Here is a 20,664-nt window from a genome sequence, read left to right on the forward strand (position 1 = left end):
TAATAATATTTTAAAAACTTAATTTTATTGTGTCTGATATTTGCTACCATACATCAGTTCATAAAATATTGGACAGTGCATAGGAGAAATTAATCCGAAATTAATGATAAGTAGGTTTTGTGTAATACTGTGCAGGATACATATTTTTCTCCGTTTCTTTGTTTGATATCTGTTTGATATTTTTAATTCAGGTAAAGTATTGTTGGATTAATATATCAACATTGAAAAAGCTCTGTTATGTCAATAAGTGTTTTATACATTATCATAAAAATATTAAAGTGCTATTTTTAAATAATACTATATCGTCACGGGTCATTTTTAAACATTGGAATAATATATGCATCAAATACATCCATCTGTTCTTCTCTTAGGTCTTTGTGTTACTTAAACCGATACTCAAGCTAACATGATGCGATCAATAAATATTTAAATATCCACAAAGGGAGCTAATCGTGTTACTTTGAATACGTGTATGTTTTGTCTTCATGTGTTAAAAACACTCCAGCTATTCAAAGAATATTGGTAAAGTTATGAAAAACGAACATTTCTGTGCATATGATTTTCAAATTAAATAAATATAATAATTTAAGATAGAACAGGGTGTTCTAGATGTTGTCTTTGTGTAATATTAATTGGTTGACTGTACGATAACAATGTACACTTGAGTAACTTTATGACCTAGATTCAGAAATGATGTGATAATTAGCAGTCCAACTTGTTTACCTTATTGAGCAATTTAGCTCTAACTAGCTATAACTGTCAATTTCATGACTAAATAACACAAAATTATCATATTCTACACTATTCACATAAATTGAAATAGAGTTAAAAAACAAACATGTTGTATTCTAAATCAATTTACGTTTTCGACCATTTAATAATAATTTAAAATTTGAAATACACGCTCAAATTTCACAAATTTAATATGAATATCTCAAGGCAGATAAAAAAGAGAACGCCAAATTTGATACACATATAAATTTATGAATTAAATATATATATAAATATTTGTATACCTTAATTTTACTTTATTGCAGAAAAATATCGGCTAGTTTAGCACGGTGATGGAAATTTCATAGATTGTACACGTGTACTTTAAATGAAATGGACGGGTTACTTACGTGTAAAATTAAGAAACAGTTGTCACATTGGATCGGCAAAGACAGTCAGTTTATACTTCTGTACAAATTAAGTAGAGATGGAGGATCAGCAAAAAAGTTCCACGATGTGTGTGACATCAAGGGACCTACGGTAACCATCTACTACAACACGGATAACAACTGTACGGGGGGTACCTGTCAGACAGCTGGAGGACATTTAGGTCTAACTATTCGACAGACAATGCCGCCTTTCTTTATAAATTATATACAACTGGTAACTGGAAACCAGTGAAGTTTCCTCACATACAAAGAGAAACTCACCTCGAAAAATTTTTCTCCGGGCCATGGTTTTATTCGTTGCCTTCATTTCAAACATCAATTAAGGTGGATGAAAAATCACGTTCCAACTTTTACAGTCTCAGCACGTCTGATTTTTTTGACGGACAAAGATTTGACATGAAAGGAGAGACGGCCCAGTCTGTGGCAAACGCTCACAACAACGTCACTGATTTAGAGGTCTACCTTGTCAAAGGTCAGAGTTCATTCATTTCATCAATAAATTTATTATCATAAACAGATTATTACAACAATATCACATTGTTGATCGATGAGACCAAAAAAATATTAGGATATTTTTTTTAAAGAAAACAATTAAAACTTTTATGAAAACCATGCTACATTTTTGCTTCCCATGTAGAATTTTTGCCAGACGAGGAACTGCAGTCTCCTTGGAGGGACTCAACAGGGTGGAATTTACAAGTAAGTTATCACACGTAAATTACAAATGTTTCATCAATCAAACTTTGTTTATTTGCTCCTATTGTTGCTCAAGAAGTTAAGAGATAAACTTTTCTTCCATTAAAAAATTGTTCATTTTTAAAATACATGTCTTAAGCTCACATACTTCAATATTTTTATAGGAAATAATTGTATTTAAAACATCAGGTTAGTGGGGCAAATTGACATCGCCTGAATCCCCAATTTTTTTTTCTGTTACACACCTTTTAAAGCAGCGTAATAATTTTTTTTTTATATCGAACGATCTGTTAATTCATTTTGATTGAAACTATAATTTTTGAACATATATACAGGTTGTTCAAGAATTAAAGGATTCTATTGCCAGTTATGAGCCTCTTGAAGAGATGAAGATCCCGGAAGTCAACATTTTACTGATAGGACAGGTTGGCGCCGGGAAATTTAGCTTTCTCAACACCATCAACTCAATCTTTAAGGGCGAAATTTCCTTTCGCGCATGCACCGGGGGCGCCGAAAACAGCCTGACTCAAAAAGTAATATCTCTCTCTCTCTCTCTCTCTCTCTCTCTCTCTCTTTCTATTAGAATATGAAGCAAGGAAGTATATCATGCATGTTTATTATTATTATTTATTTATTATGTATGGATGTGGTGCAAGTAAGTTTTGTCCTCTCTCTCTCTCTCTCTCTCTCTCTCTCTCTCTCTCTCTCTCTCTCTCTCTCTCTCTCTCTCTCTCTCTCTCTCTCTCTCTCTCTCTCTCTCTTCATCAGTACAATATTCCATTATATGGATATCAAAAACTATAGAATATTTTGATTTTGATGTTTCCTTAATAGTTCCACAAACTGCTAGTCCGTGATCTATCAACGAAGAAATACCTTCGGTTCCGGATCTGCGACACTAGTGGAGTAAAAGAAGGGGTGACTATTATAAACTAGGACATTAGTTTTATCCTGGACGGACACCTTCCAAATCATTACAAGGTAAGTGAGAGTCTTGTTGTGGTAAAATCGAAACAGAAACTAAAACATTTAGGAATTAAAACTAAAAACATAATACAGAGTACGAGAACTTAATACTTTGGCTTTCTACGAGACAAAATATATCATATTCAAAATGAGAACGAAATCTGTTATATAAAAAAAGTAATCTAAATTATTACCCAGTAGGCGAAAAGAAAAACTGGGTTCTAATCCTAAAACGTCTGAAAAGCATCATTCAATTACGACAAGGTATCTGTTACTGAAGAACTGGAAATCTCATCACACTGTAAAGAAGGAGTTAGCTTTCTCATGGCAATCTCACGTGTCATGATATTTTATTTTAAATGAAGACCATATGGATATGTGAAGGCACGTCTTTTATAATTTTTAGTATTGGGTCCTATGCTTTTAGGTATACGAGAAAATTAACTAATTGTGTTTATAAAACTTATCTCATTCATCATGTAAAAGTATCATTTCTAAATACATATAAAGTGATCTTTAAAACTGGAACCTTTGTAGTTTGAACTCGATTCGGGAGCGTCAACAAAAACTCCTGGCTTTGTCAAGGAACCAACTGTGAAGGAAAAAATACACGTGGTAGTTTTCATCATTGACGGAAGTAACGTGAGCTTTCTGTCAAAAGACGTCGTAAAAAAGCTTAAAGAAATCAAAAGTCTTGTTATTGAAAGAGGTATGAATTGACTCGAAATTTATAACTAAGTTATATAAAAAGAATACAGTTTATAATAATTAAAGATGAACATATATATACCATATTAATTTGCATAAATGAGATCTAATTATGTGTTCTATTTCATCTAATGCTCAAAAACTGTAAACTTCTTTTTTAGGGATACCCCATTTAGTTTTCCTTACAAAAATCGACGAAATTTGTGAACTGGTCAGTGATGACGTCAGCAAAGTATACAAAAGTAAAACTGTAAGGGATGCTGTCAACAGGGCCGCGGACCTCTTCGCTATCCCTAGATCCAATGTACTTCCAGTAAAAAATTATGAGAAGGAACATGAACTTCAGACCAGTATCAACATACTGGCCCTTTTGGCCTTGCGAAAGTCACTGATGTTTGCAGACGACTTTCTGGAGAATCAGTGTGAGCTGAAACAAGAAAATATGGAGGCTTTAAATAAACAAGACTGATCCCCTCGTAATTTTTCTGATTTTCTGAGAAAACGATTAAACCACATTTTTATGACTTTTTCGGATTTGTATTTTGTGTAATTGAAAGATGGTGCAATTAATAAAGGTGAATTAATGCCATAATAAACGAGTTAATATAATAATTTGTATGGGGAGGGATTAAGCCCAAACATTGTTTATAATTTAAATACTAGTAAACGTTACATGTCTATTTATTTGGTTAAAATATTTTAGGCAGGAAAACCTGAAAAACCTACCTGTATAAATAAATCAGCTCTACTATAAGTTAAATATGTAAATGATATAAGCTTCAAACTGTGCTGTGAGCGAGATAACTGATAAACACTGTTTTACCTAAATATAGAATGGACAGATTAAGATTTCTTTAACCATTTCCTCAATTGTGTAAAAAAAAATGGACATTATTAGGTAAACCTGTTGACAAAGATGGTATTGATCCTTACAACAAAACTAATGTTGTGTGGAGTTTACTTAATGAATAGTTACTTTAAGACAAATTAAGGTAAGATTTGAAGCTGTGTCCCATAAACTTTAATTAATTTATTTACCTATTGAGACACATGAGTCTTTTGTCTATTCGAGACAGCATTTTTATACTGCTACCTTTGGTGTAATACTTCATGCACAACTGAATTTCCAAAACAACGCCGATACTTTATCAAAAGCTGGTGGACGCGCTCTCGGAGGGATGGTTTCCAAAATTCGTCCATATAAAGAAATAGGAATTTCAACTTTTGAAAAATTGTTTTTAAAATTGTGTAGCGCCAGTTTGGATTATTGTAGTGAAGTGTGGGGCCTCCAGAATTATCATTCTATCGAAATGGAACAGAATCGAGCCCTCCGTTTTTACTTAGGCGTTCACAAATTAACACCTTTACCAGCGCTACACCGGGAATTTGGATTGGAACTCTGTTATGATAGACACTGTATTTACGCCGTGCGATTATGGAATCGATTGCTGACAATGGATGACAATCGGCTAACAAAGCGTGTTTTGTTGTGGGACTTTAATCAACCTGGTTTATGTAGATTTACATTACGCATTAAATCACTATTCGAATCCACGAATCTTTTACATATTTATGATAATTTATCAGTCTGTGATGTTAATGAATTTGAAAACAAACTGTTTCTTACTTATGAAAATGAATCGTTGGGAAAGATAAACCAATTACCAAAATTGCAATTGTATAAAAGCATTAAAACAAATTTTAAAACTGAAAATTACCTTGAAATGAACATTTCAAAATCTCAAAGATCTATTTTGGCACAATTCAGGTGTGGGATACTCCAAATAAGAACTGAAACGGGGCGATATAAGGGGGAACCTCTCGATGAAAGAATATGTCATTTTTGTGTATCAAATGAAATAAAAGACGAGAATCATTTTCTGTTTAATTGTGAAATGTATTCTGATTTTAGAAGGGAATTATTTAATAATGTAGGATATAATCCAACACTAGTAATGTCAAATTAAGACTGTATCATTTCTCTACTGTCAAATGTTCCGAGACAAACCTCTAAATATTTACTTGAATCTTGCTTTAATGTGTATTAATATGGAAGATAACTAAAAGGATTTAAAAGTAACAGAAAAGGGTTAAACTACAAAAAACTGTTATTACTCTACATGTTATCACATAACTCGCAAAATGTATTCCTTTATGATTGAAATGTTATACCGTACTTGAATTTCAGAAAATGAAACGAAAGTAGCAAAATTGCGCGGTTTGTATAGTTTGATTGTTACTTTGAACAATGTAGTTTCTTAGACTTTATATCTCAAGGAACCTGAACTAACAAATGAAAGGTTTAGGCAACCAACAGTTGCATACTAACTTATTTCGATAGTCAAGATTATTCGTGTTCGTTCTACTTTCTATTCCTCTTGCAAGTCTGATATCATAAATGATTAAGGACGTTGTTTACTCAGGGTTTGAGTTCTCAAAGTCGGATTGTTATAAAGTTCAATATGATGAGTAAAATTTGTTTTAATCACTAAAAGTATTTATGAAATGAATTATTATTGACAAACCATTCTATCTTTATCATTTTTACTATATTATGGAACTAGGCTCAAACAAAGTTTGACTTTTTCAAAACAGAATAAAATTCGGACTAAAATTTTCAGATTTTGTTTTTCCCTTAGATATTTTTGGTAGTACTGTAATATTCACAGTTAAGATTTTATTTGTTAGTCAACATAATTTTGCATATTTTCTGTTGGTTTTATCTCACTCTTTTGTTTAGATATTTGAATGGCACACACTACAAAAATATTGAAAAATGCTTAAAAATGATAAAAGACACCTTATCTCAAAATATTGATCATTGACCTCATATAACTTTTATGCCTGCAGTGTAAGGTTAATATACCAAGTTTAATGCTATAAATGTTTTGGTATTATCATCATTCAGTTTTTTGTAAAATTGAGTTAAAAAAGTGTAGGAATTTGGAAACTGATAGAGGAAAATGAAAACTTAATGCTTTGTGTCTGTTTAGTGTCACTGCCATTCATCAACTGAATTTAATTTTTAAAAGAATTTAGCAATTTCAATTATTTTCACAATTAAGAAAATCTCAATCATAGTGTTAAATTTTCGGGGATTTTTCTTAAATTTTCAAAAAATATTCAATGGCCATTATCTCAAAAAGTAGATCATTGACCTACTTTTTTGAAAGTGAAAAATTGCACTACCATGAAAGGTCTTTAACACACAATAGATGGTTTTTCATTATCATCAGTGGAATTTTTTTTCATCCTGAGTAAACGTATACCTTAAGATGCATATCTGCATGATTAATCAAAATGACGTCATCAATTTTTAGTATCTTAAATATCAACGTTTTAAGTACATGTCTTGCATCTTAGATATTATTAATAACGTTCATGTAGGCCTAACATATTCCTTACTCTTTTATCTTACTGATAATTATAAGTTAACTTAATTTTAAAATTTTATTTCGCATCAGTGCACGTCGACTGGGTTTTATTGCATGATATGCATGTAAACAAAAATTGCTTTTAAGAGTCATAAGAGGCAGCGTTTAGTGTTAGACTATCGGAAACCCATGACGCCAGGATACAACTTACATACCCATAAGGTTTAAGGTTGACTGGTATCGTATCCTAACAAAACTATTACAGCAGAATGTGAGTTTTTATCTCTAAACTTGAATTTGGACTCAAGTATCCTTTAAATTATACCATTGCTAATATCAGTCACACTGTGGTATTAAATCTGAATTAAGTACTACTAACAAATCATAGTCCCCACCACTTGACAATGAATGAAATGATTCATATTGCGAAAAAATATGTATCTTGTAAAATACATTCTATAATAACTTAGCAATAAAAAGGATTACATACATGTAATATTATTGAATATATACTGGGAAATAATGATGTATTCAACTCATCTCCTTTTATAAAATATGAAATATAAATTTACAACATATTTTCAAAAATGTTACAAGACTACATTCATTTGGTTATTTCTTTGTTTGTGCGTTTGTTTGAAGGGAATAGAAAGCATGGCGGAGCTACTTACACGTAAAGACAAGAAACAAATATCACAGTGGATTGGCAGGGACAGTCAGTTTGAGCTCCTATACAAACTAAGCCGTGATGGGATGTCTTATCAGAGGTTCCATGAGTTATGTGACAACAAAGGACCCACTGTGACAATCTTTTACAACACAGACACCAACGTGTACGGAGGGTACCTGTCAGACATCTGGGGGAGTACTCGGAGCTGGTGTACAGACCAGAAAGCGTTCTTGTTCAAATTACATTCTGCTGGTAACTGGAAACCAGTGATGTTTCCTTATACAAGTGGAGAAACTCATTATAAAGCAGGCAATCACGGGCCATGGTTTCATTCGTTGGCTTCATGCTCAAATAATGTTTTGAAAAAAACAGTGGGCGGTTTCTATCAACTTTTTTCTGAATATGATTTCTTTGACGGCCAAAGCTTTGATATGAAAGGAGAGACCGCCCAGTCCGTGGCAAACGGTCACAATAACGTCACCGATCTGGAGGTCTACCTGGTCAAAGGTAATCGTTATTACTAGATAGTCAAAGGTCAGTTTATATTCATGTAAGTAAATTCATGGACGTCATCATCATGAAAACGTTAGAAAAAGTGTATCAGGTTTGTAAATGAAGATAATTTGTCAATTCACATGCATTAATTCATATTTCAATGACTTCAATAGTTGAGGTAGCATGTAAATATACGTCTCATTTGCTAAAGTAGTTGTTGGGTTCTGTTATCAGTATCTCAGAACAAAAATATATGTGTAAATTTACTGCAGAAATGAAATGTGTGTACAATATACACGAGAGCTTGTAATAAATTGCCACTGTTGTTGATGGATTGCCAGATGATGAACTTGAATCTCCATGGAGGGACTCACAAGACTGGAGTTCACAGGTATGTCATTGAAAAAACACACCTAATATTCACTAGTAACACTTCAGTAACTTTTACTCGAACATTTCAAATAAAACTTACAACAACCACTCATTTCCAGTAAATAAGATCATTGTCTGCGTTATTTCGCCGTTTAAACTTCAGATTAATTGTTGCAGTACTGTTCTGTAATTAATTATCTTAAACTACAAATTTTCACAACATATAACAAGATATAGTACTATTATATTGCAATCTCGATGGCGCTTTGCATATCAAAAATAAAGAAATATCAGTAGGTTATAATCTGATTATTTTAATTATCCGAAGAAATACAACTGACATATATTTTGTTTCTTGTGTACATGTACAATTTTTCAGACTTTTCAAGAATTAAAAGAATTTGTTGCAAATTACGATCCCCTCGAGGAGATGAAGATTCCTGAGGTCAACATCCTACTGATAGGACAGGTCGGAGCCGAAAAGTCTAGCTTCCTCAACACCATCAACTCAATCTTCAGGGGCGGTATATCCTCCCGCGCATGCACAGGAAGTGCCGAGAATAGCCTCACTAAACGTGTGAGTCGAAGATTCTGATACAATTAAAATAAACTTTATGTCAAAGATTCAATGCTTAAAGATATTTTTAATGTTCAAATCTTCAAATCAACTCTTTATCAGTTTGAAAAATTCCGTGTTCGTGACCCTTCGACCAAGAAATACCTCCGTTTTCGGATTTGTGACACAAGGGGGGGTTGAGGAGGGACTGTCCATCAAAAGTGAAGACCTGGGCTTTATTCTGGACGGAAATCTCCCAAATCATTACACGGTATTGTTGTGTAATTTCTCAGCTGATAAATAATCAATGTGTCTTTATATGGATAGTTTTTTTTTATAAAGATGATACATGTAATAGCAAAAGGTTGATAAAGAAAGCCCAAATGGTACAGTCAAGCCACAATCATTCACAACTTTGACATCAGCTACATGTAGCTTGACAGTGAAAAATGGGCATTGAAAATTTTTCAAATAAAACGAATCACTTTTTGCACAGATACGGAGGTTTGACAGATTCTATTATTACTTATTAGGTTAGTTACTGACTCACTACGGAAATATATTGGGTTGATCAATCTCATAGATGGCGAGGCGAAGCCGAGCCTTCTATGAGATTGATCAACCCAATATATTTCGGTAGTGAGTCAGTAACTAACCTAATAAGTGTTTTGTTTTCTCGAGGACTATCAAGCGACATATTTATTCACAAATAACGATGATCTACGCAAAGCCATGTACAAGATGCCTTACATCTCGTCCTATTTAACTCATTTAAACTCTTCAAAATTTTCAATCTCACCTTTCAAATACTCTTTCAAAATCTTTGCTTCACTCATGTTTACTTACAATGTTTTGTTGCAATTCAATTTTAAATGTTTTCTCTCTTTCCTCTGCAGAGATTTGAGCAAATTTCGACGCTGCCATTTTGTTCTGCTCCAGACAAAACAATGTGACGTCAATATTCTAAGAGCAACTACTCTAATTTTAAAGAATTTCAAAGGGCAACTACTCCAAATACTTTAAGAACTTACGGCATGCAATTTATGTATAAAATACTATGAAATGTCGAAATGAGTAAGCGAAGCGTCGACCAATGACGGCCATATTGCCTAATATTATTTCTCACAGAACAAATATAGAGATATATGAGGCAATCACGTGCTATGTTTAAACCAATGAAAATGTCACATTTCAGTCCAAGGGAAAACAAAAGATGATTGTAATCTTTCATATCTCTAATGCTGCTGTACATGATAAACAACAAAACATAATGTACCTTTTAAGTAAAATACAGTTCCACAATACAAGTAACAGAGGTGAATCAATCTGCTTTCAGTTTAACCCTGTAGAGAAAGCATCAACAAAAACTCCAGGCTTTGTCAAAGAGCCCACAGTGAAGGACAGGATACACGTGGTAGTGTTTGTACTTGATGGAAGTACCCTGGATGTTCTTTCTGAGGGGGTCGTCTCAAAACTCAAGGATATCAAAAGTCTGGTAGTGGATAGGGGTAAGTTACTTCTCTCTGTGGGGTTCGTTACAAAACTCATGGAGATTAAAAGTTTCGTGGTGGATAGGGGTAAGTAACTTCTGTCTGGGTTGTGGGGGGGGGGGGGCATTACAGAACTCAAGGATATCAAAAGTCTCGTGGTAGATATAGAAAATAACTTTTCTCTGAGGGCCTTAACGAAAAGAGATTGTTAAAAGACTTAAAACGAAATACAAAAATCAATTTTTGTGTTAAATGTCTCTTGGTGGACAGGTATGGTTGTGTAAGTGTGATTTACTTCAGTCTCCTGGTGATTTGAGGTGAGTAAAGTCTGTCAAAAATTAAGAAGGGGTTAGTCAATACCAAAAATGTTTGTGACACAGGAGAAACTTCAAAGATTGAAGTTTGTACAAGTGTAAACTTCTGCCTTCTTTTTTGTTTCTAGGTGTACCCCAGTTGGCTTTTCTAACAAAGATGGACAAGATTTGTGAAACAGTAAACAAAGACGTCAGCAAAATGTTCACGAGCAGTGTCGTAGAAGATACCGTCAATAAAGCTGCTGATATTATCGCTATCCCAAGATCACATGTACTTCCGGTCAAAAATTATGAGAAGGAATCTCAACTGAAGACGGATATAAACATCCTTGCCCTGACAGCTCTACGACAGGCGCTCATGTTTGCAGACGACTTTCTGGAAAACCAGTATGAACTGGAACAAGAAAACTCGCAGACGTTAAACACGCGGGACTGAGGATGGTTCTGGTGCTACCTGGTTTAGTGGAATCGCCTATAACTAAATGAATTTTCTTAAGAGTAATTCCCGCCTGTTCTCATTTTGGAGATCAAACATTATAGTATTTATCTGAGCATTTTATTTCAGAGAATTTTTGCTTTATTGTGATTAAAAATAAAAGGAGACTTTAAAAACCTATTAGTGTTATCCACATCTTAATGACCAATATGGCAATCAGGCAACTTTGATTGTTTTAAAATGAAGGCTTTATGACTTTTAACACGGTGACCTAAATTAACAAAAGTAACTCTTGTAGAATGCGACATTTTGGAACGAAGCGATAACCTAATATAGACGGGTCCTCACTGTCACACCTGTACAAGGATACATCATTACAATCAATTAATATTATTCAAACATCATGTTATACATTGTAAAGTTTAAATATCGGTTGACAGCAATGAAATTGTGAATAAAAGATTTAACTGTAATTCATTTCGGATTTAAAAACAATGCTTTTATGCTCTAGCTGTTCAATGAATGTAAACAGTGTTAACCAAGGTTAAAACACTGCAGTGATGTCATTCCTTTGATCCTGCAGTCTAAAATTTCCCTGTGACATTCCGATATAAGTAAGCTTCTTAAAATCAGAACGTTACCAATAGTTACAGTACTTATATCCTTCAAAATCGGACTGTCTCAGGTAAATCAAAAATGAAATTCAATGGCAGTGTTTTAAGTACGATATATATGCCTCAAACAGTTCTGTATGAAAAAAATATTGGACAGTACTCGGCCCTAAAGGGCCTCGAAACTTTCTGATATTTTTGTCTTCATACAGAACTGTTTTTGGCATATTATATCCTTTACGTTAAACATGGTTAAATACTATTACTGGAAACATTAAATACAAGAATATTGTACCTGTTCTGAATAACTTGGAAATAATGATAATTACAACAGTGGAATAGATCATTTATATCCTATGTCTCCAGACTTAAAATGCAAAATAATCCCATAACTGATACATATTTCTAAAAAAATTATTTTCAAGTTTTCTACATCAGTAGGTGGAATTAGCAAAAAAATTGAAAAGATGCTATGGTTACCTTAATCTCATAATTTATTTCTTAGGAAAGAGGGGTAACATAACAATCATATTACTAAAAAAAAAGCTCAATTCCAAATTTCCTCGAAGATTTCCTGCCAGATATTAGACATTTTCACATATACATTTACATGGAGTATTCAATATTTTCAGCAGAGAACAGTAACTAGATTGTTCACAAAACGGAACCTTTCAGATAAACATGTCAGTAGCTGCTTGTCCAGAAATTAAAGCTCATCTAAGTAGTTTCTACTGACATATGCAATATCCAAAAAATGTTTATCGTTGCTTTTAAACTGGTATATATGCTCTTTGTCAGGGAAATGAATAATAGATCGAACAACCATATAAAATCATGTTATTTAATGGGCTTTCGCTGCTAAAAATAGAGTGCCAAAAACTTTGGTGGGAAAAATTCTTGAGATCAAATAATTATGATTTTAACAATTTTATTTTTCAAAGGTACATATCAAATTAGTTATGTAGGTTTGAACGTTCACTTGAACGAACAATAATAAATCTATTCAAAAACTTGTGATGACATTTACATTTGTACTTGGGCTTATATACTAGTACACCGTGATTCAGATTTGAAGTGTGTTATAGAAAACTTTACGTCCAGTATCTAAACGCCTAATGCGTAAAAAATCTGATAGACTTTTTTCTTTCAAATTATGGTTGAAACGTGCTACCCTACCTACGAGAATATTGACAACATGATAGTTATCCTTACAAAAGAAAAATTAGTCTTGTATGGCATTGGTTTTCTTCATTTAATCATGTAAAAAAGAATTATGATGTGCTAGGCATATTTTATACCTATTCACTACATTACCGCCCATTATTAACACGTTTGAGTCTGTTTGAAAGAGCACTATTACTCACACAATTTTTCAGGGCTTAAATCATACACTGCAACTACAAGTACAGTTCATAAAACAAGAAGATACAATGGTCTAAAACTTAATTGCTCTGTTCATGATACAAGATAAATAAGCCAATAGAAAGATTAAAGTTAAATGAAGTATTTACCATTATTTACAAACCATGTACTACACAAAGTATAGCGATCAATTTGGAGCTGATCGAAGATTTAATTTAAATTAGATTATCGAAGTATTGCATATATTGACACTATATTTTTGGATTTGAAAATATTGATTCTTAGAGCAAGATTTTGATATAAACAACAGTTATATTCATTTTGTGCAGAAAAGCATGTGCTAATCTAGCTACACTTTATGTTATTGTGGTACAGTAAAACTTGATAGAGAATTCATTTGCACTATTTGTAATAAGAAGTAATGATCAATGGTAGAATTTTTTTCAGGAAAAAGAAAAGTATAATGTTTGAGTACTAACTTTATGTTCTTTCCTATATCTTTGTTTGTTTCATAAGGTACAAGGCATAAAATTTATTTCTTTTTCGAAAAATTATTATCTTATTTTTATTTGCAACTTATCTGTAGCCATAAATAAGTAAATATTCAAATATAACTGACATTTTAGGTAATCTTTATATAAGTTAGGTAAATTAAACATTTATATAATATTAAATTACAAACATTTATGGTTGGTCTTAACTGTATTGCTTTACAACTTACAATAAGTAAAAGATTGGCAAAAATATATTTCAGGGGACTGTATGCAATAAATAAAATTATTCTGTTTGCACATAACAGTTTTGTAAATAGCTTTCTGCCTTTAAGAAAAATTAGGAAAATGCATTTCTTTTTTTATGTATTGGTTAAATTAAATTTTAAAGGGAATGTTTAAGAAAAAAAGCTTATGCAATATCTAAAATTTGTACTGAAAAGATAAATTTCTTAAATCTTACTCATCATTTAGACTGCGAGCATAACTGTAAGGATGGTAGATTTGGTACTATTTAATTTATTTTTAATATCAAATAAAAGGTAACACTTTATTCACTTAATTATTTGATAAACCCTTTAAATACATATTGAATCTAATGAACTACAGTATTTAGATAAAAAAACACACAGTATTTAGATAAAAAAAAGTTGATAGTTTTTGCTAGACTATTTCAAAAAATTTAGTGTTGGGGCTGATCCACAACTACAATTGTTTACGGTATAGCGCTAGTTTGATAGCGATGATACACATTGATGTGCATATACGAGTCATGTTCCAGATTTTGTATGTGACCAAATTCCGATAATTGAACATTTAAACTACAATAAATTATACTACAGTACATAACTGTATGTGACCAACCAAGTCTAAAAATGGTATTACACAGCGTAGCTGTGATTCGTGCTTTCCAAATGTGCATGGAAATGCATCTTAGGATACGTAGTGTAACTTATGGTTCAAATGGTTTATCATTTTTTAATTATATAGTTTTTCGTAGTTGATAAATTGATGTCTAAAGTCTTATCTTTATCTATGGTTAACGGATAAGCCATGTATCCAATTTCATGTTTGTCGTTTAGCAATTTTTTTCCGTTCATTTATATCATTCGGAGTTTCTTTTTTGTTTTTCTTATCACTTGTAGTCTAAATACTCAATCGAACATTAATGATGTTGCTGGACTACTTATTCACGTATTGCATTTCATTAATACGCTTGTTGCTCTCACCATTAAGCCACCCGAGTAAAATAAAATTGATGTAATTAGAAGGTTTTATAAAACTGCCGAAAATCGACAGCCTGGACTTTATTATTAACTCGAAATGTTTAAGTTGTGTCTAAAAAAGTTAATTTTCTTATCAATAGGGGTTTCTTTTCCGATGCTTACGTAGCTTATTTTCATATAAGTTCTAAAACGGTACTATCGGAAGGCTCAAGAACTCATAAACCCACACGCTGAAAGGCACCTGTTTTTGTCCGTTTCTCTATATACGTATATGATGCATAATTAAGTCCGATTTGATCGCTATGATATTCGCAGATACATGCAAACATGAAAATATTACGGCCACGATATTTACATCGTTGTGATTGCCAACACTGATGTTAAAGGGTGTGCCATTCATTGCACTGCACATTTCTGATTTTTCGTTAACCTTAAAAACTTGCTTTCTGACCAGATGTATTGATTACCGTTCAGTTATTTTCCGAAAGTTTTTATTTTTCGTCATCTTCATATTTCAATAAAAAAAAGGCTATGACGGAAAAATAAGATTCATATTTAAACTTGTATAATCCAGACACGTATACATATATCAAATATTAAAACAATTATTGTTATAAAACATTACTATTAGATATGTTACAAGTTTTACCTGTATTCCTTTCAGTATGTTTTGAAAATAAACCTAGCGCTACTATTTTGTGACTGTTATTTGCTGCCATACTTCTTTGACGGTTAAAAACGAAAGTATGAAATGTCAAATTATAAGATGTCGATGTAGTTAAATGGTAAGTATATGATGTACTAATTTGGTATGTAACTTCGAATATTGATGTTTCATTACTTTTCTAATCAGGAAAAAGTATTGTTTGATGAAGTTCTTATGTATAGAAAGCTAATACAAAGGCATGGAAAGATCACTGACACGTCGAGACAAGAATCAGATATCACGATGGATTGGCAGGGACAGTCACTTTGAGCTTCTATACAAAATTAGCCGGGATGGAGGATCAACAGAAGTGTTCCATAAGTTTTGTGATAACAAGGGACCCACGGTGACCATCTTCTACAACACAGACAACAATGTGTACGGGGGGTACCTGTCAGACAGCTGGGAGAGTAGCGGAGGCTGGTCTACAGACCAGACAGCGTTCTTGTTCAAATTACATTCTGTTGGTAACTGGAAACCAGTAAAGTTCCCATACGTAACAAAAGAAACCCATTATAAAGATAAAACTCACGGACCAGGGTTTTATTCGTTAAATTCAATATATTCAAATATAACCACGACTGGTAAACCGCCGTCAAACTATTACAATCTAGACTCTTATACTTTGTTTGACGGGCAAAGATTTGACATGAAAGGAGAAACTGTCAAGTCAGTAGCGAACGGTCACAACAACGTCACAGATCTGGAGGTCTACCTGGTCAAAGGTCAGAAATTCTTCCTACAAGTAATCATTGTTGTGTTTGAAAATAAATTTCCCCCAACTTTGGTCCTTATTTTTTATTCTCATTAGGACTTTTTTCAAAATAACGCTTTTTTAAATAAAATTTCTGAGGGAAAAAAAATTCAAATTAAAAAACTTAATGGATCCCGATTAGTACGTATTTCCTTCTTCTTTTTTTTTGTCATTCGATAAGTACTGAGAGGCACATGTATAAAAAAAAATGCTTTTATTCTTTTCTAGAAGGTTCTACAGACGAAGAACTCTTTATGGAGGGATTCACCAGAATGGAATCAACAGGTTTGTGTTATTAAAAATATACCATTGACAATGATGCAATCTAGAAAGTATTCAATATATAATATCTTTACACCAAAAATGTATTTTCTCTTGTTTAGAAGGAAAACATTAATATATGCGATGACAAAAATAACAAAACCATATCTAAACAGTTTGACAGAAATAAACATAAAAATAAATATAAAATGATCATTAAAGTATTCTTGTGTCTGACAAAATCTCAAAAAGACGCCTTGTAATTACAATGTTTTTTTTCATGTCTAGATATCTTAAATTTTGGCTCAAAAATACAAGACGCAAATGCAAATGCAATTATAGAAAATGATAATAAAAAACTTAGAATTTAACTTGACGAATGTTGAAGCTAAACTTCAGAGTATTTCAACGTACAATATATAACCTTTTCAAATAGTTCTATTTAATAATGTGCTAATTTTCTTTCTCTTTTTTTCTTTTTTTTTTGGGGGGGGGGGGGGACTTAAGTCAGAAAGCATGTCAACTGATACATATCACTGTTGTTTTGATTTATATTCAATTATTCAGACTTTTCAAGAATTAAAAGAATTTGTCGTAAACTACAAACCTTTTGAAGAGATAAAAATCCCAGAGGTCAACATTTTACTCATTGGTCCGGTTGGTGCAGGAAAATCTAGCTTTTTCAATACCATAAACACAATTTTTAAGGGCGAAATGTCATCTCGTGCTTGCACTGGAAGCGCAGAAATTAGTCTTACACAAGAGGTTCGTTCTCTCTCTCTCTCTCTCTCTCTCTCTCTCTGTGTAAAATATTTTGAATATATTCTAGTCTCTAGTACACAGTTCAAGCAGTTTTTATTTTTTTAATTCGAAATTATGACATAATAGTTTTGCAAATTCCGGGTTCGTGACCCAACAACAAAGAAACACCTTTGTTTCCGGATCTGCGACACCCGGGGCGTGGAGGAAGGGGTTTCCATTAATGGTGAGGACTTAAGTTTTCTTCTTGATGGAAATCTCCCAAACAATTACACTGTAAGTACGAATCTGGATTTGTTTTATAAAGAAACTCCCTGTGTGAAAAAAAAAATTACTGAGGAACTGAAATTTTCTAAACAACAATTCTTGTTTTCTTCAATCCGATTTTTTTTATAATTCACAAAACTTTGCTTTATTACCATTTAAAACGAACAGAAATAAAATATACTTTTAGTTTCAACTCGGTTTGGAGACGTCAACAAAAAGAACTGGCATCGTGGAAGAACCAACAGTCAAAGAGAAAATGCACGTGGTGGTGTTTGTACTTGACGGAAGTACCCTGGACGTCCTTTCTGAGGGGGTCGTCTCAAAACTCAAAGAGATCAAATGAAAAGTGGTAGACAGAAGTAAGTAACTTGTGTTGGACAGGATCGTTTTGAATCTTTAGAGATAAAAGGTATCGATGAAGGGATGAGTAACACGTGGCTGAAGGGGTCGTTACAAACTTAATGGAGATGAAATGTCTTATGGTGGATAGCAGTAACAAATGTTCATTTTAATCAAAATAGTTAGTATCAAACTACAAATTTAAACTCATATATAGTAATACTTACATTATTTCCTAATAAAGATATTTTTTGGATTATTTAGAAACGCATGAAATACTTATACGGTAAAGTTGTTGTAAGCAAAAAAAAAAGAAAAGTAAATAAAGCGTGATCAAAAAGTAAATAAAAGGGTTAAATAATTCGATACCAAGCACCTTATAAATATGATTGATTCGGTTGGATTAAGCAATTTTTCAAACAACTTACAATCCAAATAAAAAGAATAGCTATAGGTATTGTTTTAACGCTTTCTTAGACTCGCTATGTTGAACACTTGACCCAAAGTTTGTCAGTTTTATGGGTTGCATTAAAGAACAATTTGTGACAAATATAACAGATTATTCATTTGCATTAGTTTAGCACCTTGATTATTCAATGGGAAAAGAAATGGAGATTGTCTTATGTATTTAAGTGAACGACTTACATATGTGTAGATTTGCGCATGTGCGCGTGAAAAGTAATCGAGGGGGAAATGAATGACATCAAGTGGGTTTTTTTTAAAATGAGAAAATGAAAATACTACTACGATGTTGGCAAAATATATCAATTTATTATATCATTTTTTTTCATTAGGAAAGAATGTACAATAACAATATCAATAAACACGTATGGACCACCATTGTCACACTTGATAAGAGAAAAAATGAAATAAAATATCAATATTATTCCTCTTGGGAGCCCTTCAATCCAAAACATTGTTCATTTCCCGATCTGCTTTTTTCTTCCTTTTGTTACCGAATGTGTTATCCCATTATCAAATGCCGATCACGCTCTCGAGTCGACTACTTGTTTACCGAAGAAGATTGTGACACGACGTGATGAAGGGTATATAACAAATATGTTTAAGCAATAATGTGCTTCCTTCTTATTATGAATATTTCAATTAAATCCATGCCTGTTAATGCGTATATGGATAAAACATTCGAATCGTATATATTATAATTATTTCCAGGTATACCACATTTAGTTTTCCTTACCAAGATAGACAAACTTTGTAAATTGGTGGAGAAAGACGTCAGCAGAACATTCATGAGTGGAGTTGTAGAAGACGCTGTCAATAATGCCGCTGAGATCATTGCTCTCCCAAGATCCCAAGTACTTCCGGTTAAAAATTATGAGAAAGAAACTACTCTCAATACGGATATAAACATTCTTGCTTTGACGGCTCTCCGCAAGTCGTTGGTGTTTGCAGATGACTTTCTGGAGAACCAGTATGACTGGCAACAGGATAATATGCAGATATTAAACAAAAGGGACTGAGTCTTTCAAAGCATTGGTCTGATCCTAAATGAATGGGATTGCATAGTTTGAAATAGTATTGTACATTTAATCTCATTTCTATTTGCAAATAGATAAAGCCAGTTTAAAGGTAAAACCCAAGACTGTGAATACATGTATATGAATCTGAAATCCAATCAGTGGTAGATGGTCACATAGTATTGAATAAATAGGTACTAAAAAGTTTTAAATTGTTTTAATACAACTATTATCAAACACATTGCATATAAACAAAAAACCAACGCCAAAAACTGATAAAAGACGATTTAAAATTTACCTTTTTTTCTTTACGTTCTTTTTCTTGACTGACAATATGTCCCGATTTTAGTCATTTTTTTTTAATTTTAGATATTATCAAGTGCGCATGACAGTCTATTACTTTTTTTTAGATAATAAGATTAGTGATACTCAATTCTTTTCTATGTTAACTTAGTCATTACAAACCTGAAACAATTGAACATTTACATATGATTACCAATTAAGGTTTATGAAAAAAATAATTTCTGATAAAATAGCTTTTATTTTTACATAAATAGGATTTTTATTATTATATAAAGAATTTTTTAGAAATCGAAATTTTTTCAAAAACAAAAACAAAACAAAAAAAAACACAAAAAAAAACAAACCCAGAAATCTTAGTATTTTCATCAACAAGTCTACCATGTCCAGTGACCTTTTTTACAGTAATACTGAATGCACATGCATTATTTCAACAAAACAAATCCATAACTATATAACCATTTAGGACTCTTATATTAATTTATTTTTATTGAGTCAAATCAATTATATATGACTGAGAATCATAGTAACATAAAGTACCACTGTATCTTAACGCCTAATGCGTTAAAAAATCCGTTAAACTTTTTCTTTCAAATTATGATTGAAACCGACTACCATGCATATGTTAAATTAAATAGATTATTTTGGATCAATACGAAAGTAGCAATATTTGTTTTGGTAAGTAGTTGGTGTAAATATTTTAGGGTAACTAAGGGTGTTGTAATGTTTCATGTTTTCTAATTTAAGTAAATCATTGATTGACTCTCAATCAATTTACTATTTTTTACCTATTTGTATTGTTACAAATTGATTCTCTTTAAAACAGCAATTACCAGTTCCGGCATGTGAATGCATTTATATGCATTTATGAAG

The 20,664-nt window shown here is 32.2% G+C and overlaps 3 pseudogenes; all 3 read left to right on the top strand.

Annotated features, from left to right (window-relative positions):
- The first annotated feature begins 49 nt into the window (after nucleotides 1-49).
- LOC128160040 (interferon-induced protein 44-like) lies at nucleotides 50-5,165 on the top strand (annotated as a pseudogene).
- Nucleotides 5,166-5,711: 546 nt separating this feature from the next.
- Nucleotides 5,712-11,415, top strand: LOC128157816 (interferon-induced protein 44-like; annotated as a pseudogene).
- Nucleotides 11,416-15,764: 4,349 nt separating this feature from the next.
- On the top strand, nucleotides 15,765-19,825 carry LOC128161168 (interferon-induced protein 44-like; annotated as a pseudogene).
- The last annotated feature ends 839 nt before the right edge of the window (nucleotides 19,826-20,664 follow it).

The sequence above is a fragment of the Crassostrea angulata genome, chromosome 8, assembly GCF_025612915.1.
Source record: "Crassostrea angulata isolate pt1a10 chromosome 8, ASM2561291v2, whole genome shotgun sequence".
NCBI classification, from domain to species: domain Eukaryota; kingdom Metazoa; phylum Mollusca; class Bivalvia; order Ostreida; family Ostreidae; genus Magallana; species Magallana angulata.